The sequence below is a fragment of the Acomys russatus genome, chromosome 19 (assembly GCF_903995435.1).
Source record: "Acomys russatus chromosome 19, mAcoRus1.1, whole genome shotgun sequence".
Taxonomy (NCBI): Eukaryota; Metazoa; Chordata; class Mammalia; order Rodentia; family Muridae; genus Acomys; species Acomys russatus.
The window spans coordinates 56,675,922-56,701,270 of NC_067155.1; positions in this window are offsets into that span (position 1 = coordinate 56,675,922).

Sequence of the window (25,349 nt, forward strand, 5' to 3'; positions counted from 1 at the left end):
CACTCCATTTTATAGGCAGGGGTAGGGGGAGACTGAGGCTGAGCCACAGAGTCTGTTTCTAAGTCATACAATTGGGATTCAATGGTTAGTGACTGCTCTTTATGGTGCCCCCCACCCCCCCCCCACCCCACCCCCAGCCCCCAATGGTGGGGAATTCTAACTTACCATCCCAGCACTCTGGAGGCAGAGACAGGGGGATGGTTACAAATTCAAAGGCCAGCCTGATCTGTGCAATATGTTCCAAGCCAGACAGGGCCACTCAGTGAGGCCTTGTCCCAAGACAAAAGCAAGTTCCAGATTATTATCATCGTTACATTGTGTGGTGTAATGTAACAGTGTTCACTACTGACTCCTTCTTATTAAATACTACTAGGTCCTGCCATGTGCTAAGCCAGCCATTGATTTTCTCACAATGTTTCTACGTATCAGTACTTTCTACACAATAGATAAGAGAATGAGGCACAGAGAAGGTGAGCAACCTACCTTAGGACAAACAGTTCTGTGGGCAGGTAGAGGTTACCCCCCCCCCACCCCCGTGGCCCTCCACATCCATCTCTCTGTTATCCCATTCTCCCCAAGTCACACGGAAGAAACCCCATCCAGGCTCAGCAGATGGGGCTTGCAGCTTTCTTCCCTGAGGTTACTTTGGGGACACATGAGAAGATGAGAGGGGACAGGGGGTTACATAAGGGGGGTGACTTCAAAGGAGACTTCCACTGGAGTGCCTAGCCTTGGCTCTGGGCAGCTAGCCAGAGGAGCTGCTAAGCAAGCTGAGGGCTATCCACCCCCATGGCTGAGCCATCTCCTGGCTCCAGTGACAGGCCAGGAGGTGATGGAGAGCTCCATCACCTGTGGGGGAGTTTGGAATTCTCTAACTAGAGAAGAGAAGGGAAGGGAGAGGTATCCAGTGGTAGGTAATAGGAAGTTCCCGGGAGTGAAGCATGATTGCTCACACCTTTAATCCAAGAACTTAGGAGACAGAGGCAGGCAGGTCGCTGTGAGTTCAAGGCCAGCCTGGTCTATAGAGCAAGTCCTGGACAGCCAAGGAAACCAAAACTCAAACAACAACAAAAATTTATAGCAACTAGCATTTATTGAACACTTACTATTTGCTAAGCGTGATGCTAAGATCTTTTCTAATCTTATCAATCAACAGACAAGGAATTTCCATTATTCCCTTGTTGGAAGACATCCAGAGAGGGTGAGCCGTATGTTCAGTGTCAAACAGCCTCTAAATTACTGGGTTGGAGGAAGCTCACAGTAGGTAGGAACTTTGCAGAAACTTAGTGAATTCTGGTGGGTGGAGCCAGGTGGGGAAACTGAGGCCTGGCTAGGCGTGTGTGTTGGGGTGTTAATGAAAGTGGCCCACACTGTTCTATCAGGCCAGGGAACTGGCCTCAGGTTGACTAGGGGTTTCCTTCTGTCCTCTATTTACTCTGTGACTTCATGCAAATTACTCCACCTCTACTTCTCTGGGCCTTGAGTTTTCCAGTGGCAAAAGCATGGCCTTAGATGGGGCCAAGTTAGTTATTTACTTTCGGAGTCTGTTGATGGTCATAAGACTTGATGACACACAAGGAGGCCACAGCCAAGGGATGGGCACTCATGCCCAATCCTAGAGTTTCTGGGGGCATCAAGCTTCCTGGATTTCTGGTGTGGGTGGCACAAAGGTCACAAGTCTCTTCTTTGGCAGGCACCCACAAGGCCTTTGGGTCCCAGGGGAATCCAAGCCCCAACCCTAGGGTTTGTCTGTGGCCATCTTTTCTGAAGACCCCAGGGCTTTGGCTTGGTGAAAGGGGGACATCTCTAAGACCCTCAGAATCTGTGCGGAGACCTGATAAAAGCCTCTTGTGGTGGCTTCAGATCCAGAGAGACTTGGCTCACTCTGCAGCCCTCTCTTTACCTAATATAGTAACTATCTAAGGGCCATGCTCTGCTGTCCCCTCTGTGAGCTACTAGGATCTGAGTGCGAGGTTCAGAAAAGTAGAGTCACCTGGGCAATGTGCAAAGGCTGTGGTGGGTGGGGAGGGAGGCAGGGGGAGAGGGGGGGAGGACCATTCTTCAGACAGCAGGGAGGAAGAGGAGAGCACTTGGGGACTTTGTGATGGAAAAGAACACTGCCCCCCCCCCCCCCCCCGCCTCCCGGTCCTCAATCTGGTATTAAACTGGACATCCTAGTCAGGGTCACAGTTGCAGGAACCCGGAGTCCCAAGGAAGCGGGTCATTTCTGTGGTGATCGCTGTCATCCATTTTTTTCCCCCCTGAAAAATGGCTTTAGAATCTGAGGGATACAGATGCCTACTTGGGGACTGATTTATCCAGATAGCCCCAATCCTTCCTTGTCACTTGGTTGAGGACCTTTCTGCCTCAAGGGCGGCAGGAATCAGGCCCCTCCCCCTTCCACATCTGTTTGTCTGTTTCTCTCTCTCCCTTTCTGTGTCTCTGTGATGTGTGTCTCTCTGTGTATGCTGTGTGTGTGTGTGTGTGTGTGTGTGTGTGTGTGTGTGTGTGTGCGCGCGCACGTGTGTGCCCCTGTGTTTAAAGGGGCAGGGTATGCAGCGTCCGCACGGGCTGGGATGGCAGGGTCAGGCATCCTACTTGGCAGGTACCCTTGGTCTGAGGAGGAAGCAGGCAGTGTTGTGCTGACTCAGAGACCTGAAGTGACTGGGCTGTGGCCACCCATGAGTCAAGTCACCCATGGTATCTGGCCTCCAACCTTGCCATCTCACCTCATGAGTACTGCTGGTTCTCTGTGCTGCCTGCAGGCAAGGAGAGATCCTGGGGTGGAAGGAATGGTGCAGGAGGGGTGGCCCAGCTCTGATCCCATCCTCATCTCCCCCTCTTCTCCCAGCCTTTCTAGGAGAGGGTCAGTGTGCATTTTTCCAGACTGTAGGTCGGAGAGGCCCAGAGGCCCAGCTGGCCCAGGACCAGGGAAGGGGGAAAGGACAGTAGAGTGCCCCGCCCCCTCCCCCCCGTGGGGTCGGAGGGTGCAGGATGGGAGCTGTGAACAAAGGGCCTGGCCTCGATCAGGAAGGGCCGCTGAGTGATGACCCCCAGGCCAGAGGGCTGAGAGACAGACAGGCGTGTAACAGTGAAGCTCAGAGAGGCAGACTCACTGAACAGCAAGCACCCCTCATCACCCCCTCACTCCCCCCCACCAATCCCTAACCCCCATGCCCCGCCTTTTGCTGCTATGGCTGCCAAGGCTCTAGATTAGAAAGAGGCAGGAAGCACAGCCTCTAGATCAGAGGTTCTCTACCTGTGGGTCCCGACCCTTTTGGTGGTCTGATGACCCTTCCACAGGGGTCACACATCAGATATCCCACATATCAGATGTTTACATTCCGTGTCATAACCATAGCAGATTTACATTTATGAAAGCAGTAACAGAATGTTTTTATGATTTGGGGGCAGGGCGGGGGGGTTCACCGCAGCATGAGGAACTGTGTTAAAGGGCCGAAGCCTTACGAAGGTTGAGAGCCACTGCTGCGGATTATGAGGGAAAAGAACACCTGCCTCTGGGAAACTGAGTTAGGATAAATCTGGGACCAATGTGCCCAGTGACACAAGCAATCAGAGATCCTGCCTCTCAGTGACCTGCTATTAGATTTCAAAATCATGGGACTCTCACTCAATGGATAGTCATCGCTCAGAGCAGCCAGGCCTTGGGCTCCACTCCCTGAACCATGCAAACACGGCGTGGTGACTCTTGCTTAGAATCCCAGCACTGAGGAAGAGGAGACCAGGCAAGCGCAAGTTAAGCGCATCCTTGGGTCCATGGCATGTTCAAGGCCAGCCTAGGATCAAAATTACCTCCCCGTATCTGTTTCTTTGGGCATCAGTTAGGGTTGTGTTTTATTTCCAAGCTGCAAGTACTGGCTTTACTGTTTCCTTCAGCCTTGAAGAAGGGGGCAGCTTTCCTTGCAGGTGGAGAGATAGTAACTGGGTTCCTGTTTCTGTTTCTATGGCTGGCAAGTCCTTGAGCCTCATGTCAAGCCTTCCTGTGTGACTGTGACAGCCACCATTTATGGAACACACAACATGCAGGGGGATCTCACTAAACTCTCAGGAGGCTGAGCCATGAGAATTACAAATTTGAGGCCTAAACTGGGCATGGTGGCGCACGCCTTTAATCTTTGCTCCTAGCACTCAGGAGGCAGAGGCAGGCAGATTGCTGTGAGTTCGAGGCCAGCCTCGTTTACAAAGCGAGTCTGAGATGGCCAAGGCTAATACAGAGAGACCCTGTCTCAGAAAAACCAAAAAAATAAAAAAATAAAAAAAATAAAAAAATAAAAATTGAGGCCTACCTGGGTTACATGGAGCAAAGTGAGTTCAAGGCTAGGCTGGGTAACTCAATGAGACTTTGTTTCAAAATAAGAAACTGGGAGCCTTGCGTGGTGGGACATGAATGTAATATGCCACTAAATGCCATTCAAGGGCACTTGACTCAGGGGTGTGTCCGCTGAGATGGTGGTTAAAATGCACGTTCCATAACCGGCAGGCTGAGTTGCTGCAAGCAAGGCCGAAACATATTTACATGCAATAAAGTAGCAGCAGGAATTCAAGGTCATCCTCACAGCCAGGTCTGGGTGAGACCTTGCCTCAAACAATCAATCAAATGCATAAGCTGTGGTGATGGAGTGTGTGTATGTGTGTGTCTGTGTGTGTCAGGTCCACGAGTGTGTATTCACATCTGCATAGTAGTGTCCTGGCTAGTGTCATCCAGGAACTACAAAGGCATTAAAACACACAGACACACACACACACACACACACACACACACACACACACACACCACAGGCCTTAGCCAGGAGAAGAAGGAACTTTCCAGGAGAGAAGCCACTTACTTCCTCCGACTGCAAAGAGGGCCTGGGCCCAGCCCACCAGCTCATTGCAGTTAGCTTTCCTGCCACAGCCGGCTCCTCGCCCAGCCCGCCTGCCGTGTAACCAGATAGTTTATCTTACCCCGCCAAGCAGAAATAAAACTACCGACTCAAACATTGCAAACAGATGCCACTGTGGCCAGAGCCCAGGGTGCAGGGGCCAGATGCTCTTGTGAGCACCCAGGGACAGTAGAAGCGGTGAGCCTGGCCCCTCCAGACCCTGTGGGTTTGGAAGAGTCAGCTGTTCCTGTGATTGAAACTTTGGGGTCACTATGGGACTTCCAGAAACAGAGGCTGGCTGGAGGAAATAGCAGAGCAGTCGGGGATTGCTTGCCCCATACACACTCCAACTTTGAGGCTTGCCAGTTCTCAATGGTAACAGACCTTTCCACAAAGAGGGGAGATTCAGCGAGGGTTGACTTTAGCCTACTTGAACTCCTCACAAGTTCTCCTAAGCGCTCCAAATAACACACACTAAATCCCATAAGCTTCCTTTTATAAGTGTCTGCATCTAAGCTCACTAGGGAGCCTCACATGGTCTCTTAACTCATCTCTCCTTACCCCTTCCCCATAAATCCTCTAGATGACTGCCAGCACAGCCTTCTGGTTTTCTCCCCCCCCCATATTATTTTAAATTGTATGTGTATGTGCACATGTGCGTATGTGTGCATTCACATCTGCATGCAGGTGACCTAGAAGGAGAGAGGCATCAGATAGTCTGGAGGTGGAGCGGCAGGTGGTTTTGAACCACATGACCTGGGTACTGGGAACCAAACTCTGCGCCATTTCTTCTTCTTCAAAGGTGGAGAAAATCGTGCACTTCCTTTCAGCCCTCCGGTGGTGTCATTGATGCTCATGGCCGAGCCAAGTTCACCTGCATTTGACCCTGGAGTATGTGCATTTGTCTGTTGAAATGCTGGTTAAAATGGGTGTCCCAGAGCCAGGACCCTGAGCCGCTGGATCTACCTCCTTCTGGCTCAGGGATCTGCAAGCAAGATATAGTTTCCTTCCCGGCAGTGGTGATGCGCTCACCTTTAGTCCCAGCACTTGGGGGGCAGAGGCAGGAATCTATGGGTTTGAGGCCAGCCTGGCTACAGAGTGAGTTCCAGGACAGCCAAGGCTAAACTGTGAAACCCTGTCTTGAAGAAAGAAAGAAAGAAACAAACAAACAAACAAAGAAACAAAGAAAGACATAAGCATTTTTAAGCGCTCTCTCTCTCTCTCTCTCTCTCTCTCTCTCTCTCTCTCTCTCTCTCTATCTATCTATCTCTCTGTGTGTGTGCCTGTGTGTGTATACATGTGCTCACACACTGTGGATGGGACCCAGAGTCTACATATATTAGGCAAATGAGTGTACTATCTTTGAGCTATGCCCCAATTCCCTTTTGTTGTTGTTGTTGTTTTTGTTTTTCTGAGACAGAGTTTCTCTGTGTAGCCCTGGACTTGCTTTGTAGACCAGGCTGGCCTCTAACTCCCAATGATCTGCTTGCCTCTGCCTCTGCTGGGATTATAGGCACGTGCCACCACACCTGGCTCAATTGGGTCAACAATTATGAGCGTGCACTGCTCTTGCTGTGGACCTGAATTCAGTTCATAGTAACCATGTCAGATTACAACTGCTTGTAACTCCAGCTCCAGGGGATCCTATGCATTTTGTATCTGTGGACACACGTACTCAAATGCACACACTTACACACATAATTAAAATTACAGAATTATAACTTTGTCATTACACTTATTGATTTGTTGTGTCGAGCATGTAAGGGCATGCCTGCAGAGGTCAAAGGACAACTTGTGGGAGCTGGCTCTCTCCTTCAACAATATAGGTACTGGGGATCCAATCCAGGCCGTTGGACTTGGTGGCGAGGACCTTTATACGCTGAGCCATCTCACCAGCCCTCTCTTACTTTTCTGTTCTGTCTCCAACTCCCAGTACTACTGGAGTGGAAATGTCTTCAGTCCTGTTTTGTGATTCCCCACCTCAGAGCTGAGTCACATCCGCATGGAGAAAGGATCCTTCACCCATCCCTGGCCCACCCACTTCCTGCCCAAGCCTTCTTAAGATGACTTCCTAGCATGGCAAATGTCACCCTCCACAGAGGGCCAGGTTCTGGTTTCTTCTGGGCCCTTGGATGGGTGTATCAGGATCTCCAAATCACTAACCGAAGGCTGCTGTACTAGCATTCAGTTCTGCATCTTCATGATGACCTCACAGTGTCACTAAAGACAGATAAATGAAACAAGCAAGGGCTTGGCGGCACAGGCCCGTCACCCCCCCCCTCCCGCCCCCCCAGCACCTGGAAAGCAGATGTCAGAAGATCAGTAGTTCAAGGCCAGTCTTGGCTGCATAACACATTTGAAGCCAGCCTGGGCTACAGGAGACCCCGGTAAGTATAGGGGAGAAGCTGAGATAGCAAGATGGCTTAGCAGGTAAAGATCCTGGCAGCTCACATGGGAACAGTGGCATGCATGCATGCATGTGTGCACACACACAAATAACACATGTAATAATATATATTTTTTTTTTTAAGAAAGGAAAAGGATAAAATGTAGAACCCCGATGGATCCTGCTTCTTGCCCCATACCCCCAAAACAGGGTTTCTCTGTGTAGCCTTGGCTGTCCTGGACTCGCTTTGTAGACCAGGCTGACCTAGATCTGCCTGCCTCTGCCTCCCAAGTGCTGGGAATAAAGGTGTGCGCCACCACGCCCCTGCTCCTGGGCAGCCTTCTTCATCTTAAACCTAGAGCCTTGATCAGCTTCTTCAAAGCCCCTTGGCGTGCCTCTGGCAGTCTGGAAATACTGAACAGTTAAATGAATGAAAAAGGACAATGGGAGATGAAAGGGGGGAAAAAAGATACAAAGGAAAACAAAAAAGAGGGGCTATAGCTTAATGGAAGATAGAATGTTTGTCTACAATATAAGGCCCCGGGTTTGATACTCAGCACTGGGGGTAGGGGGTTGAAAAAGACTAAGGAGGAGGAAATGGACCATTGTTTTCACAAACGTCAGAGGCAATTGGAATGGGTCAGAAAGAATGCACACCTGTGCATGTACACTCACACGTACACGTGTGCAGAGGTCAACTTTCAAAATAGCCAACAATTTTGATTAACACCCATCTATTCTTTTTCCCAAATCTGTGCACACACAATAAATTAACTGGAAAAAGGTAAGAGGAACCAGGACAGACACGTATGACTGTAGCGTTGAGACAAGCATGTGAACACAAACACACACACACACACACACACACACATGTGCGGGATCTTTCTCAAAATGCCTGTGTGCTCAGAGGCCCCAGCCAAGCACTTGCTCTGAGACTTGTCGGCACCAGGGCCCATCTCCGGATATTCCTTCTTTCCCCATCCCTGTTTGGTCTGGTCTCTATCTTAGGCTTGCCTGTGACAGACAGGCCAGGCCAGGCACCTTAGAGGCCACTTCTCCTCCTCAGCCTTGGTGTGTGTGTGTGGTGGGGTGGGTGAGTGGGGGTGGTGCTGTCCCCTCTGAAACTGATCCCTGATCCGCTGCTGTCTTTAGATCTAATTTGTTTCTCTGTCTGCTGGGGGATTTTGAGGGGGTGGGGTAGGGGTCTTGCCAGGAGACACAGTGGTCACAGGTGACATTGATCATGTCTGCATCCTCCAAGAGAGGGACAGGGATAGGGATGGGATATCAGAGAGGTGACTAAGCATCGCCACATGATTCAAATCACCTCAGCAGAGATGGAGTTCACCCTGAGTTTCAGAATCTCCACAACTGTTTTTCTCCTTCACCAGGCCCTTAAAGGGGCAGGATCCATCTATACCAGGCATGGGGTACATTAGCCGGGTCCTCTCCCATTAAATGCTAACTGCTAGATGTGTCTTAGACAAATTTGATTTACTGAAGATCCTTTTCAAAGGTCCTGAGGTGATCAGCTGTCACGTCCCTTCCTCTAGGTAGGGATGGGAAGAGGGGGTACTTTCCTGGTTTGTCCCCAGTTTATGGCCTGCAGGATGAGGGAGTGTGTGGGTTGACAGAAATGGCCCAGGGTGGGGTTTGATGGGAAAATCCCCACCGTTGTTTAAAAGAGACATATTTTCTGAAAGGGTAACAAGGCAGAAAACCAATCGCCTTCTACAGTCAAGATAACCACAATGCCTCCTGCCCCGGAATGGGAGGAAAAACACTATCCCCCAAATTCAAAATACAGTTTTCTAGAAGGAAAGTTTGTTTATGCACAGGGATGTTTCCAGAAACATAATGGCAGTGCATACCCAGTCTGTTCAGAAGAACAGTCAGGTCTGCTTCCAAGACAGAATGCTGCTTTGTAGCAACAGTTGGACTCAGTGGGGGCGTGTGCCACAGCGTTCAGCTTTAACCCCCAGCTGGATGCGAACCAGAGAGAGTGGAGGGTCAAGGGCAGAAGTAACCGGAGCTCAAGATCATTCTTTCGGTGGTTTCCCTACTATGTGGAAGGTGGTGAGTAGCCAGCACGCATGGTGCAGGCTCTCCAGGTTTAGAGAGCCACGTCATTTAACTAAGGCCCCAGACTTCTGGCTCCTCATTGCAGGACTCACCACATTAGATTGTCTCCTGAGATGGTAAACAAAGTGAAAAACTCTTAGTTGTTGCCGGAGTCCCTATAATACTTGATAAGTTGTATGTGTGCTGGGTTGGGAGGTGTTGCTCTAGCAGGGCCCCCAGTGTGTGGACCTGTTTGCTTTGAGAAGTTTTTAGCATGTCCGTGAACTTCAAGCTCTAAGCTCGAGGAGCGAGCCACAGGGACAAGGGAAAACTGAGAGTCAGTTTGTAGCCTGGACCTGAGTACAGAGGCTTAAAACTGTAAGCGCAGGAGGCTGAGGCAGACCGCCAAGTTTAAGGCAAGCTTGTTTCAGAATAAAAATGAGAGGAGGTATGTGGCACCACCCTAGATGCTTGCCCTGTATGCAGGAGGAACTTAAGTTAGGCTAAGTTACCCACAAAGCAAAAACAACATCTCAAACATTTAGTGTCTCTTAACAATGGGCGTGGTAGATAGATATACTTGCAATCCCAGACTTGGGGAGCAGAGGCAGAAGAATTTCTGCAAGTTCGAAGCTGACCTAGTCCATATGGTGAATTCTAAGACAGCCAGGACAATCCAACTATGCGGTGACACCCTCCCCCATAATAAAATAAAGTAAAATGAAAAATTAAAAGGCCAGAGATGCAGTTCAGGCGGTAGAGGGATTGTTCGCCTAGCATGTGAGGATAGAGCCCTGGGTTTGAGCCCTGACTCTTCTCTACTCTAGGTGAGTAGGTACGGGCTTGCAATCCCAGCCCCTGAGGGAAATCCAGGAGGATCAGGAGTTCAAGACCACCCTGGGCTACAAAAGACCTTGTCTCAAAAAAAAAACAAAAAACAAAAACAAAAAAACAAAACAAAACAGTGACTCTGGACTAGAACGAACAAGAAAGCAGGAAAAAAGGAGAGGGAAAGAAAGGAGGGAGGTAAAGAGGGAAGGAGATCTAGAGCATTGACGGCATGTGTGTTTACAGAGGAAGAGAGCAAGGAGCCCATGCGAAGGACAGACACAGAGATGAAAAGAGAAAGAGGTGACATGGAGAAGCCACGGCCATCATGAAACTTGAAATGTGAAGTCCCTGGCCTGTTGATCCATCTCTACCCTACCCATGCCCCACCCCACCCTACCCCCAGAACTTAGGATCTCTATCAGCTTCTGCAGGCTCCAAGTCCCTCTGCTAGTCTGGCGCCCTTGGGGACACTGTGGGGATATCACAAATTAGACATCAGGCCCAGGAGGCAGATTACATCAGGGCGGGCTGGACTGTGGAGAAGATCAAAGACCACACTGGCAGGGCTCCCAGTGGGGCCCCCAGGCCTGAATTCCTGGCTGAACCCCCCCCCCCCCCAGGAAACATTCTGATGTGCAGATAGAAGCCCTGCAGTCCATGTGGGCTGCCTCCTCCTTTCTCCCTCTGTGGCTGGTCTCCTTGCCCTGTGCTCTTCCCTGGCCATTCCACGTGGGTGAAGGGATAGTTCGAGCCAAAGACGGTAGGCATGGTGCCACATGCCTGTGACCCCAGCACTTCAGAGGCTGAGGCAAAAGGACGTTGAATTCCATTAGCCTGGGCTACGTCTTAAGATCTTGTTACAAAGGAAACAACAAAACACAAGATAAATACAATGAAAAAGAAAAACAAAGCAAAACAAAACCCAAAAACTAAAGTAAGCCTGCCATAGCAATACACACCTGTAACCCCAGCACTCAGGAGGTAGAGAGAAGGAAATCAGAAGTTCAAGGCCATATTTAGCTTCATAACAAGTTTTCAGGCCAGCTCGGGCCACCTGAGACCCTGTCTCAAAACATTAAAAACAAAAAACAAAAAACAAACAAACAAAAAAAAAAAAACCCACACAAACAAAAACCTTAAGAAATACCAGGCCATGTCCTCTTAGGCCTCAGTTTCCTGTGTACTAGAGGAACATTCTACCAATGGCAGGGAGCTCCTGCTTGCAGAGTTGGTAACGTTCCCTGGGATAAATAAATAGATTTATTTGTTTCTCGAGACTTAGTCTCCTGGGTGTAAAACAGAGAGCGTGTAAACACCTCTCCACCGAATTGCTGCTGGCCTTTAATGTGTTCACAGATGCAGAGCACTGAGCCCAGATCCTGGCATGCCGTTGAGCCCTCGGCACATGGCGCACCACTGTGTTTGCAAGACACAAGCCAGATTGCCATGGCAGACAGGGGCTAATATATGGCATCTCGCTCTGGCCAAGAATTGGAACATTGTGATTAGAAGCTAAAAGAGAGGGGACAAAAAGAACCTGTCCTCGAGTGCACAGTGACAGACCACAGACGCTTCTGGCAGCCAGAGGGCCTGAGGAAGGACAGAGCAGATCATATTAATAACAGTAAATTATATGTACACGCCGTGATTCATGCGTCTCGTTACGCTATCTTATAGTACCATGAGGAGGGTGTAGCAATCTTATTGTTTGTCTTGGGTATGTTAGCCGTCCTGCGGTGGTTCTTTGAGATGACACCATTTTTCGTGCTGTTGGCTGTGATTTCTTCACTGTCCCAACTGGGGAAAACTGAGTCTTGGAGAAAGCTAGTGGTTCGCCCAAGGGAAAAAGGTTGAATCCGAGATTCACATCTGGGAGCTGGGGAGATGGCTCAGTGGGTCAAAAGGTGGGTGTTGCCAAGCCCGATGACCTGAGTTCGATTCCCCAGGACCCATATGGTAGAAGGAGGGAACAGACTTCCAGAAGTTGTCTTTTGACCTCCTCACATGCCATGAACCCCACCCCTCCACAACTAAATAACTAAATGCGTAAACCAAACAAACGAATGAAGGAACAAAAAGCTTCCAAGCTGTATTTTCTAGAAAGTCTAGCTTTTCAGTCTTGTATGGGAGACAACTTTTCTATTCTGCCAGTCTGTAACTCCCCATGGGCTGGGATTAGGGTTGGAGGGGACTTGGGTTTCTCTCTTCCATGTTAGATGAGTTCCTCTTTTGTCTCCTTGTCAGGTTGGGGTAAAAGAATCAAGGATACCTCCTGTGTCTGGACCTGAAGATGAAGGCCTATAATTCCAGCTACTCCAGCTACAAGGCAGGAAGATTGCGGGTTCCAGACCACTCCGAGCACCTTAAAGACTCTCAAAAACAAAACAAATGAAAAGGAATGAGAGCTACAAGAAGTCACAGTGCAATAGAAGACCTGCTCACTCCATATAGGTGGGCCCTATCCCCTAGCACCCAATACATGCAAGCAAAACAAAGCCCCCAACCACCCTTGCCTCTATTCCTACACTCACTCAGAGTTCCGGGACTATTAAGAACCTCCAGCCCCGGGCCAGGCAGTGGTGGCGCACGCCTTTAATCTCAGAGCTCAGGAGGCAGAGGCAGGTGGATCCCTGTGAGTTCGAGGCCAGCCTGGTGTAAAGAGTGAGTCTAGGTAGGAGAAAAAAAAGAAAAGAAAAGAAAAGAAAAGAAAAAAGAACCCCCCCCCCCCACCAGCATAGATGTCCTTTTCACTTTGGTCAAGGTGGTGTGGCCATGACCCTGATTTGGACTTGGACTTCCTCTCCCCTGGTGTTGCGTTTCTCTTTGTCTCTGACGTCAGCAGCCATCTAGTTGGTATTGCTTGTTGGTCTTCTCCATTCCCTACCTCCTCTCTTCACTCTGAAACCCAAAGCCTGATCAAGACCCACTCGGTTCAGAGTCCAGGTTCATGTACCTTTGGAGGGAGTTCTGCTGGTCAGGGAAGTGACTGCAGGCAGCAGGCAAGAGACTGGCTGGGCTTCTGGGTGGTGGTGGTGGGGGGGGGCAGAACAAATGAATCCATCCCTTTGCCCTGCCCCATCCCATGGTTTGCTTTGTCTCCTGTCTCAATTCCCCACTCCCGCACCAATAAAAGAGTATTGTAACTTTATCTAGGAGGAGCGCAGTCCGTGTAGAGTGGATAAGGTGTAATTAATAACAGAGAATAATGCTGCCCCCTCCTGACCTTTGACCCTCATATAAATGTCTTAAGTTTTATGACAGCACAGCATAAAATTAGTGTGTGCGGGCGTGCATGCATGTGTGAGTGTGCTAGCATTAGGGCTGAACCAATACCCTTGTCTGGTGAGTATCCTCGCAGTGCTGGCTGGAACTGGTTTGTGTTTCTGAGGAGCCTGGCCTCTCGCTGAACCCAGGGGCTGCCCTAGAGTCATCTGAGATCTGAGAGTGAGGATTCTGCCTCAGTCTCCAAGGACCCCGGGTCTGTGGACATGTATGCCTTTTTAGATGAGGGTTATGTGCACATCTTAGCATTCCAGAGGCCAAAGCAGGGAGGCTGAGAGCTACAGGCCTGCTTGGACTACATAGGGAGACCTTATCTACAAAGAAAACACCTGGATAGGGCTGTGCACACGTACAACCCCAGCACTCAGGAGGCAGAGGCAGGTGGATCACTGTGAGTTCAAGACCAGCCTAATCTGCAAAGCGAGTTCAGGACAGCTAAGATTACACAGAGAAACCCTGTCTCAAAAAAGCAACCAACCAACCAAAAAAGCAGTTGCCTTCTAGGCCAACACACACACACACACACACACACACACACACACACAACTTTTAGTTCATTGTGATACTTCTAAACCCTACGGGATGCTGGAGAAAGTTGCCAATAGCTATGTGTGTCCCTAGCAGTGAGCTTTTCATTGGTTTGATGCTATAATCCTTTGGGTCTCAGATTTTCATAGTTAACAAAACAAAGACAAAGAAACAAACTGCTCCCAGAAGCCACAGTAAGGTGCTTACTCCTGCGTGGGGATTTCACTGCCGCCATTTATCTACAGAACAATGGAAAGCAGTGTGCTTATCCAGATGTGGTGGCGCAGGCCAGTAATCCTGCACTAAGGCTAAGGTAGAAAGATTGTGAGTTTGAGGCTAGCCTGGGCTATAGAGCAAGCCTCTGTCTCAAAGAAGAAAAGAAAGGAAGAAATGAAGAGAAGTAATCAGCATGGTAAGTGGGGGTGGAGGGGTGGGGGGCCGTGGGTGGGGGAGGCTCGACAACTGGGGAGACAATAAACGGAGTCGCCATAGACTGCGGTCTCCCTGGAGTTGAACGAGAACTGAGTAAATGGAGCCACTGTCTTTCGGAGTTGAAGGATGCTGTAACTGGTTCTGTTTATCTTAATGGATCCCCACTATGTTCGTTTAAAGTAATATTATCTTGCTTTAAAGGTCACTGAGCTGGCCGGAGCTATTGGATTCCCATGATTCATTCCGTGGGGATGTTCAGCTTTTTTTTTTTTTTTTTTTTTTTTTGGTGGTGTCCTCAACACCGACATCTGGGTTAATGGAAGCCACACCAACCACGAAGTCAGTAGCTTTGAATCCTCTGGGCCTCAGGAGGCCTGGGCAGGGTGGACCAGCAGCTTTCTTTTGATCAGCAGCGACAGTGAACCAGAGGTCAGGCATGGGGCCTGTGCTTTCGCTCCTACCAGACAGCAGCAAATGGGCCCTGTCCTGTCCCCTCCCACCATGGCCCCGGGAATTGAGTTTCCTAAGTTTGCCCTTCTTTGGGTAGACGGTCCCAGGACCTCAGGGCAACAGAGGGACTTTCTTTTGGAAGATCCCAGCCCTAAATCACCGGGGGAAGACGCCTTTGCCCAACCCCGAGCCTCCCCCCTTCCATCTTTGGCTCCTGCAGACGTGGACGAACCAATTCCTTCTTCCCTGGGGGAATTCCTGCTAGTCAGGTGACAGGCAAATTTGGAAGGAGATCTCTTTCTCCAGGGGGAGTCACTGGATTGGTGAGTTCTTTTATGGGCGTGCCTGAACTCTGGAGGGCCCCCAAACTGACAGCCACCTCTGCCTGCTAAATTGATCATATATTTTCCTGCCATTATGTCACCCTTTGACAAATGCGTTTGCTGGTCATATTTTTATGGTACTTCTTCTTCCAAGGGGGGAGGGGGCGGTCCACCGACGACGGTGGGGGCTGGTGCGATTTATCTGGAAAGGAGAAGGCTTGCTTATCGCTGGCATCAGAGGTGGGATTTCCCGATCGCCACCGCCACGACTGTCTCTCTTTAGTTTTGGGCTGAAAGACAGCATCGGTTGGTCCGATTAAAGAGTTTGAGAAATTCTGAGGGTTTTGAGTCTCATAAAGGTGACAGTGGCCAGGACACACACAGGGGCTCAAGTGCCTTTTTATTTGATGTCTTCCTGGGTACTTCACAACTCAGTAGGTGGGTCCTGGAATTTGTGGCCAGGGACCAGAAGGCCTTTCTTGATTGGCGGAAGGTGTTTCCCACTAGGGCCTTGAAGTTTGGCCTTGGACTGAGTTGAGTAAGTCCTCAAATAGTGCTCAAAAACAGTTGAATAAATATTCATTAGAGGACAAACTAAAGAAAGCAGGAAAGGAAGAGTGTGAATTCTTCGAGATCTTTCTGTGTATGGTGTGTGTGTGTGTGTGTATATATATATATATATATATATATATATATATATATATATATATATATATATATATATATATATATATATATATATATATATATTCTACCAATGGCCATGTGTGGTGATGCACGCCTGTAATCCCAGCACTGCAGAGGCAGGCAGATCTCTGTGAGTTCGAGGCCAGCCTGGTCTACAAAGTGAGTCCAGGACAGCCAAGGCTACATAAAGAAATCCTGTCTGGGGAAGAAAAAGAAGAATGTGTCATGGTCTCATTGATGGCTCCCTGTAGCTGGGTGGGTGCATACTTTCCATAGCATACGCGCGCACACACACACACACACACACACACACACACTCCTCTTCACCTGGCTTTGCTCCCAACAATGATTCTGTTAAGCAAGAACAGAATCCAAATTTCTCTAAGAAAAGTGTTTCTTTTACTTTATTTTTTTATATTGTTGCTGTAATTTTGAGGCCGGATAGGTAGCCCAGGTTGGCCTGAAACTCACAGTTATACAGGCTCATCCAGGCTCATCTGGAAAGACTATAGGCCACTTGATGACTCAGGGCTGCAGCCATCTTAACTGGCCTCTGGCTTCATCTGAAGGCCTGTCTGGGCTCACACAGGGGAATCAGGCTTCTCACAGAGCAAACCAGAGCTCCAGGAGGCAATGTGTCAGCAAAGACATAGGACTCAATGTCCCCTGCTGCAACCCGTCTAGGAAGCCACTTCTGCCGTAGTCTGTCTGTCGAACTTGAGACTCACTTGCAGTCAAGGAAAGAGACCCCAGATGCACACAGATATGGAGGAGGGTTTTCCGATTGCCAGAGGTAGATGTACAAAAGCCCGTTTTAGTGATGAAAGAAAAAACACAGGGCTAGAAAGACTCCAGGAAGCCAGGTGGTGGCGCATGCCTTTGATCCTAGAACTGGGGGAGGCAGAGTCAAGTGTATCTCTGTGAGTTTGAGGCCAGCCTGTTTACGGAATGAGTTCCAAGATAGCTAGGGCTCAACAGAGAAACCCTGTTTCTAAAAACAAAAATAACAAACAAACAAACAACCCCCCTAAAAAAAAAAAAAACACACAAAAGCAAACAAACAAAAACAACCAAACTGAAAAAACAGGGCGTGGAGCGTTAACATCCTTCCTCCGCCCCAGTGTCTAGTATACGTTTACCATTCACATAGTGTTTGCTGAGCGAACGCAAGACCTTCATGTGCTGAAGGTGACGTGAGAGCAGACCTGCTCCCTTGTGCAGGCAGTAGACACAGAAGCCTACAGCTTAACTGTGGGAAGGCCATCGTCCCTACAGTAGTACTTACAACTAAGCACCCTCTGGAGGTTTACAACGTTAAAAAAAAAAAAAAAAAAGTTCCAGATCCTGTCAGAATCCTGTGTATGGAAAAGGATGTTCTTTATGGTCCCGCTGGCTCTGTCCCTACCCCCAGTTGCCGCAGACACAAAAGGGACAGGGGAAGGAAAGGTGAAAAGCCATGTGAATGCGAATGCAGCAGCAAGGTCCGCAGGACCCTCAAAATACAATTAAAACCCAGTCAGGCTCCGGAAAATTGCATTACTGTTCCTCAATCAAGCCAGCGAGCACATGTGGTGCGGGGCGTCTCCCTGGGGAACACTTCTTCCGAGGGCCTGTCATCAATGGCCAGCGACCGACCTCCCATCCCCCACTATGGCAGAGCCTTATGAGGAGGGCCTGTACCTCAGAGAAGGGATTCTTAGTGGAGGAGGGAAACCCAAGGCCCATCTGCATTGCTGCGGTGTGTGTTCTGTATGGCATATGTGCGCTCATATGCAGTGGTCATAGGAGCCACAGGACACGTGTGGAGCCAGTGGTCACCCTCCAGCATCAGCCCACTCCTTCCACACTGCTTCAGAGTCTCGTGTCTGCCACTGCACGCACCAGGCTGGCTTGCCAGAGAGACGCTCTAGGATTACGAATGCAGGCTACTGAATCCGACTTTTGGTGCCGCCTTTAGGTGGACTCTGGACGGCTAAATCCAAGTCCTCACTCGTGCTGTGGCAAGTGTCTTACTACTGAGGCAGCCTTGGTGTGTTTTCAACTCGTGATGTGTGTGGATGTTGAGGAAGAGGACGGACTGAGCCATTGAGACATCCAGTGAACAGAAGTGGTTCACTCATCCAGTCAAGAGATGTTTCATTTCAGGCCTGTTTCTTCAAGCCCAGCACCTTGCACCTTAACTAGGCACAGCCTCTGCAGGGACACTGGATAATTCTTTTTTTTTTTTTTTTTTGAGACAGGGTTTCTCTGTGTAGCCTGGACTCACTTTGTAGACCAGGCTGGCCTTGAACTCATAGCAACCCGTCTGCCTCTGCCTCCTGAGTGTTGGTATTAAAGGTGTGCACCACCACCGCCCAGCGACACTGGGTAATTCTTATAGATCATTTCAGTTGTTAGAAGTTGGGGTCTGAGTAGTTTGTAGAAGCTCAAAATGCACCTATGTTGCAACACATGGGATGGTCCCCAAGTGGTCATCAGATTTTCACTGCTGTGGCAGAATATCTTAAAACAAATTAAAGGTCTGGGGATATGGCCCATAGTAGCCTAAGGCTCCAATGGTGAGACAGGAGGCAGAGACAGGGGAGTCACCAAGGTTAGCCTGGCATAGATCCTGCCACTAACCAGGTGTGTGTGTGGGGGGGGGGGCGGGGATGAAGACTGACCCTAGGTTGTCCTCTGACTTCCACATGTGCACTGAGGCATGTGTGTGCCCACACTTTCACACATGCTCACGCACACATGTTCACACGTGCACACACAATGACAAGGAAATAGCAATAACAGTCAAAATGAGGGCTGATACACCCTTCCGATCACACAACTTGAGAGGCCGCTGATGCAGGAGGACGGCAGTGAATGTGAGGCCAACTGCAAACTTGTTCCTCGGCCAGGATGACCTTGAACTCCTGCTCTTCCTGCCGCTGTCTTCTGATGCTCAGGTGCTTAGGTAGATCAGACATGTACAAACATGTTCAGCTTTTCCTCACAAAGCTCTGGCCGCCTCTTCCTCCTGAGTGCTGGGATTAAAGGTGTGTTCCACCACACCTGTCTGGTGTTTTCTGAGATAAGTTCTTGTTATGCAGAAGTCGCCAGAGTGCCAGAGTGCCAGAAGTGGTATATACCATCACACCCGTTTATGTGGCGCTAAGGATCAAATTCAGGGCCCTGTGTGTGCTAGGCAAGTACTCTGCCACATCCTAGGAGTCTCTTTAAGAGGTGGGATCTGGACAGGGGTCCCTGGAAAGATGCCTTGTCTCTCATCCAGCTTTGACCTGTTGAACTTGTTGCTGATGACGATGTGTGTACATGCGTGCCTGTGCGTGTGTATCCAGAGTGCTGAGAGCTGTGTGTTTGGACTCATGTGGTCATCTGTTTATGTCTGTGTGCCTCAGCGTGGCTCTGTTCACAAGCGTTTGACAGTCATCTCCTCCTCTCACTCGCCAAAGGAACACATGTGTCCAGCTGAGGACCTGGCTTCATCAGCAGAGGAGATTAAGGAATGCCTAGGGTTGACCTTTCTTTGCTGGCTTCCTCTCTTCCTTGGTCCTCATTCCAATTCCTCTGACTGTCCTCCGTGCTCTGACCTCAGCCATAAAAGCAGAGGTCCATAAACTTCTTGGTGCAAGGAAGCTTTAATCTTTGAAGTTTAGTTTAGGGAAACTTTGCTTTGGGGACATGAGTCTTCAGGAAACACGAAAAACCCTGCTTCGGGCACAATGGGTTGGCTTAGCGGGTAAACATGACTGTCATCAAGCCCGTCATCAAGCCCGGCTGTCTGAATTCAATCCCCCAGGACCCACATAGTGAAAGATGAGAGGCAGAAGCCCCAAACAGTTGTTTCTCTGACCTCCACACACATGCTGAGGCACAGGCACACTCACAATCATACACACAAATACCTTAAAATCTGGCCCCAGAGGATTCCACAGACAAATGGGGTGGTAGAGGTGGAGGGTGATTTTACTCATGGTGACTCTCAGCTTCAGTTTGGGGACATTCAGATCCCACCAGTCTTTGTTGTAGGGACTGTCCTGTGGTGCAGCAGATGCTGTGGTGCCTGTGCACTGCACCCAGTGGACATGCCTTGAATATGACAACCCAAAGTGTCCCTAGACATTCTTGTTTCAAATCCCCCAAGGCACACCACGGGCCATGGATGGAAGCCTTTAATTAGGGTGGATGTGGAGACAGGAGGATAAGAAGTTCAAGGTCGGAGCTGGAGAGATGGCTCAGAGGTTCAGAGCACTGTCAGCTCTTCTAAAGGTACTGAGTTCAATTCCCTGCAACCACGTGGTGGCTCAGAGCCATCTATAATAAGATCTGGTACCCTCTTATGGTGTGCAGGTGCACATGCAGGCAGAACACTGTATACATAATAAATCTTTTTTTTAAAAGTTCAAGGTCATTCTTTGTTTTTTTGTTTTGTTTTGGTTTGGTTTTTGGTTTTTCGAGACAGGGTCTCTCTGTGTAGCCTTGCTTGTCCTGGACTCACTTTGTAGACCAGGCTGGCCTTGAACTCGCAGCAATACACCAGCCTCTGCCTCCCGAGTGCTAGGATTAAAGGCCTCGTTCTTTGTTTCATGGGGAACTCCAGCCTAGCATGGGCTACTTTAGACTCTAGCCTGGGTTACTTGAGACTCTGTTTCAAAACAAAAGCAACTGGCCTGGCTGCGGCAGCGCACACCTTTAATCCCAGCACTTAGGAGGCAGAGGCAGGTGGATCCCTGTGAATTTGAGGCCAGCCTGGTCTACAAAGTGAGTCCAAGACAGCCAGGGATACACACAGAGAAACCCTGTCTCGAAAAAGCAAACAAACAAACAAAACCAACAAGGAGAGAGAGAGAGAGAGAGAGAGAGAGAGAGGGAGAGGGAGGAGGGGGAAGGGAGGGAGAGAGAGAGAGAGAGAGAGAGAGGGAGGGAGGGAGAGAGAGGAGAGAGAGGAGAGAGAGGGGAGAGAGAGAGGGAGGGAGAGAGGAGAGAGAGAGAGAGAGAGGAGAGAGAGAGAGAGGGAGGGAGAGAGGGAGAGAGGAAGAGAGAGAGAGAAAGGGACACATTAGCGTGGCTACAGAGTCAGTTCAGAACCAACCTGGGCTACAGAATGAGACCCTGTCCCTCCTGCCAACCTCTTGACCACTTCCTCTCCTGTCTTTCTGAGGTTCCAGCTACTTCACAACTTAAAGCTGTCTCACCCTGAGAGCACCCCCAGATTGCACTCGGGTGATGGTCTGAGGGCTCTGTAAAGAAGTCATTGTGAAATATAGTGAACACAGCCGGGCGTGGCGGCGCGCACCTTTACTCCCAGCACTTGGGAGGCAGAGGCAGGCAGATTTCTGAGTTCAAGGCCAGCCTGGTCTGCAAAGTGAGTCCAGGAAAGCCAGGGCTGTTATACAGAGAAACCCTGTCTCAAAAAACAAAACAAAACAAAACAAAGTGAACACTGAATTTCCAGGTACTCTGTTACACTTAGAACACTGTGATGGACAAAAGACCTCCAGATATGTAGAAGTGTACCCATGGGATAGCAAGCCCATAGCAACATAGAAACATGCACACCTCAACACACACACACACACACTGAAATGATGAGGTTGAAGGGGCCTATTCAGATCTCCCTCTTGTCACATTACCTTGCATCACAAATGCCCAAAATGGCCAGGAATCTGGCGCCGCAAACTGCATTCAACTCTTGCTTTTCATAAGATCCCCTGGGAAATGAGCCCACTGAGTCCTAGATGGTTTGGATAAGGTCTTTGTCTTTGTGTGTGCCTCTTTACAGTGGCTGCAGTCACTTCCCGGAGGGAACTTGACCTTGTGAGGGGGGTTTCCCAGAGAGGCAAGCAAAATTGTGAGTGCACAGAATGGTGGCCCGAGGACTCAACAGATGAGTTAGACTGTTGATGACCAGGACAGGGGGTGATGGGCGGAGGGCCCCCAGGAGACAAAATAAAAAACAGTAATCTTCCAGCCCCTTTCTCCAAGGTCTAATTACAGATGTCTTGACATTCTTCCTGCATTGAATTTCCTTAAAAGACTTGCCAAGAAGAAACATTTGGGAACTGTGTTTTGAGTTCAGTCCCGTCTGGGAGTCACCCTTACTCGCCTTGTCGTTGGATGACAAAACACTTAATTACAACAGGCGCAGTGCGTACCACATTGCCACACTGAGTCCTCGCCCCACATCACATACCCGGGACCGACAGTGGCCTTTTGTACAAACCAATGTCTCTGATCTCACATTAATTACTACACAAATATACTCATTGTGGGTACCAAGCTTATAGGATGGAGTCCTCTTGACACATGTTCACAATAAAAACACATTTTTCCGTTCTCTTCCCCTGACCCTAAGTGCGGGGGTGGGGGAGAGGCAGAGACAAATGAACATTTTTCAAGACGCATTCCCTGTTTGTTCATTCCCGCCTTTTATTAAAGAGCCCGTTAAATCCAGCATTCCTGGCTTCTAACGACTTTCCTTACTTTTGCTTTTATGCCCTGGAAGAGACAGATTAGATTAGATTAAAGACCAGGAGACACCTCATGAAATCTATCCTGTCTAGAGACCATTTGGCTGATAGGACCAAAGGGGTAGGGGCCGGGGAGGGGGGGAGAGGGAGGTGGAGGGTAGTCTGTGTGTCTGTTTCTCTGTGGCTTACTGGTGGTCTCTTAGCAAACACCTTGTTCTGGTTGTATTTACTCCCTCCCTTGTCCCCCGTCCCTACTTTAGAAGTCTATACATAGCCTTTTGAGGCCAGGAAGATGGTTCAGTGGGTCAAGGTGCTTGCCCCTAAGTCTGATGACCTGAGTTTGATCCCTGGGTTCCAGTGGAGGGGGAGACCTGATTTCTATAACATGGTCTCTGATTTCTATATGCCATGTACCATGGCGTGTGTGAGCAACATCCCCTATTACAATAGACAAATAAATTAATTAATTAATAAGAATAGGTTTATAGCCTTTGATTATGGTCTGATTTTATGGTCAGTGACATGTTTTAGAGGGACCTAAGTCTTTTTTTTTTAGCCTCTCAACGGTTGCTCCAAGTTTCACGCCCCCCCCTCCAAAAAAGGGCAAACTATAGATGGAAAAAAAAGGCCATTTCTTTCTGTGCACCCCCAGTCCGTCACAGGTCCCCTAGGATAGTCTGATGATGTCATGGCGATAACCAAGGCAACACGCTGTGACATCACATCTCAAAGAGTACCCCTGACCTTGGCCTGGAATTCAAAGGAAAATCAGCCCATAAACTTCTAAAGCTAGCAGGAGATAAATATCCTTAGTCATAAAAGAACAAACGACTTTGGGGTGAGGGGCCTGGGGGCGGGAAGCATACTGTAAAAGTCAGTGCCAGATTTTCCAGGAAGTGCCAGCGGCCATTAAAACAGAAAGGGCAAGAACAACAGGGCCAGAGGGCTTGCCCATGATCCTAGGTGAGGGTGCTTCTCTCTCTCTCTCTCTCTCTCTCTCTCTCTCTCTCTCTCTCTCTCCTCCCCCCCCCCCCCCCCCCCCCCCGCCAGAAACCAAAATCTTTAAGATGGGAGGAGAGGGGTGAATCCATGCTGAGCATAGCAAAACTTAGCATTTCTCCTTGGAGTGAGCAGGGGATCAATGGGAGGAGAGAGGGAGAGACCCCACCCCACCCCCCACCCCCTCCCCCCCCCCATGGTGTTCACAGAAAGGGAGAAGTGTTCCATGCCAGGCTGGGCCCAGGAACAGAGGGATGGTGGACGCACAAGCACATAAATTCTGGAGCCCCGCTAAGGAAAGGGTGTGACGGTGGTGTTGGCTTCTTGGGCTTTTTTTTTTTTTCCTTTTTCCCTTTTTTCTAATCCCCCCCCCACCTCCCTTTCTCTCCCTCTCTTCCTCCTCCACCCCCCACCCCGACCCCCAGTCTCTTTCTTGACAGTGTTTTACTGTACAGGCCAGGCTGGCTTCCCATTTCTGGGGATCCCACTGCCTCTGCTGAGGTTTAAGGTGAGCCATGTTAAACACGGCAGGCTGTTGTTTGTTTTGGGGTTTCATTGGTGCTGTGTGGCCTTGAATTTTTGGCAAGCCTTCTGCTTCAGCCTCCCAAGTGTTAGGATTTACAGATATGAGCCATCAAGCCTTGAATGATCCCTTAGTGATTTGTATGACAAAAGGGGACCCTGGCCACTGACGCACAAGGCCTTTCTCTAGTGATGATGAACTGTTTCTGTAAATCTAAAATGACTGTGGAAGCTTAGGTGGGAAAATGTCAGGTTCAGGGGTGGCCTGGAATGCTTGGTGAAAATCTGTTTTTGTTTTGTTTTGTTTAAGACATGGGTAGCACGTGTCTAGCATGTACAAGGCTCTGTACATGTTCAAGTCCTAGTATGGGGGTAGAAGGTGGGGTGAGATTTCATTAAGAAGATTGCTTAATCTCAGGAGTTTTAGGCCAGCCTGGGTATTATAGATCATGTCTCCTTAAAACCTTCTTTATGCTGGGGCGGTGGTGGTGCATGCCTTTAATCCCAGCACTCGGGAGGCAGAGGCAGGCAAATCGCTGTGAGTTTGAGGCAAGCCTGGTCTACAAAGCAAGCCCAGGACAGTCAAGATGGCACAGAGAAACCCTGTCTCAAAAATCAAAATCAAAATAAAAAACAAAACAATCCCCCAAAGCCTACTTTATTTATTTATTTATTTATATGACAGGTATGGTGGCATATACCTTTAATCCCATCACTTGGGAGGCAAAGGCAGAGCCAGCCTGGTCTACATAATGAGTTCTAGGACAGCCAGGGCTACACAGTGAGGCCCTGTCTAAAAGGAAGAAAATTGAGTTGGGTGTGGTGGCTCATGCCAGTAGGTAAGAGCTAGGAAGAATTAGGCTAACTCAAGTCCAGCTTGGTCCACATCGTGAGTTCCAGGTCAGCTAGATTTACATAGCAAGACTGGGCCTCAAACAGACACCTGAAAAGAAGAGAGAAAGCTGGGTATGGTGGTGCACACCTTCAATCCCAGCACTTGGGAGGCAGAGGCAGGTTGGATCTCTGTGAGTTCGAGGCCAGCCTGGTCTACAAAGTAAGTCCAGGACAGCCAGGGGGCGCGGGGCAGGGAAAGAAGAGAAAGAGAGAAAGAGAGAGAGAGAAAGAGAGAGAGAGAGAGAGAGAGAGAGAGAGAGAGAGAGAGGGAGAGGGCAATTACTATTACTATGCCCTCTATTGGTGAAGACCATGAGATGCATTTATGTGGAGGTGACAGTAAACAGAGGCAAGAGAGACTTTGGGTCAACTTAGAAAAGGGAAACCACAGTTAGGAACAGTGGTGCATATCTGTAGTTCCAGCACTTGAGATGAGGGCAAGAGGATTAGGAGTTCAAAGTCACCCTTGGTTACTTTGAGGCCTGACCTGGATTGCAGGAAACAGAGGAAGGAGGGGGGAGGGGGAAGGAAAGAGAAGGGCGGAAGTGTATGTGAGGGCCTCTGGGGCTCCCCTAAGGCCTCAGCATGGACTGTGTTTCAGGGCCTT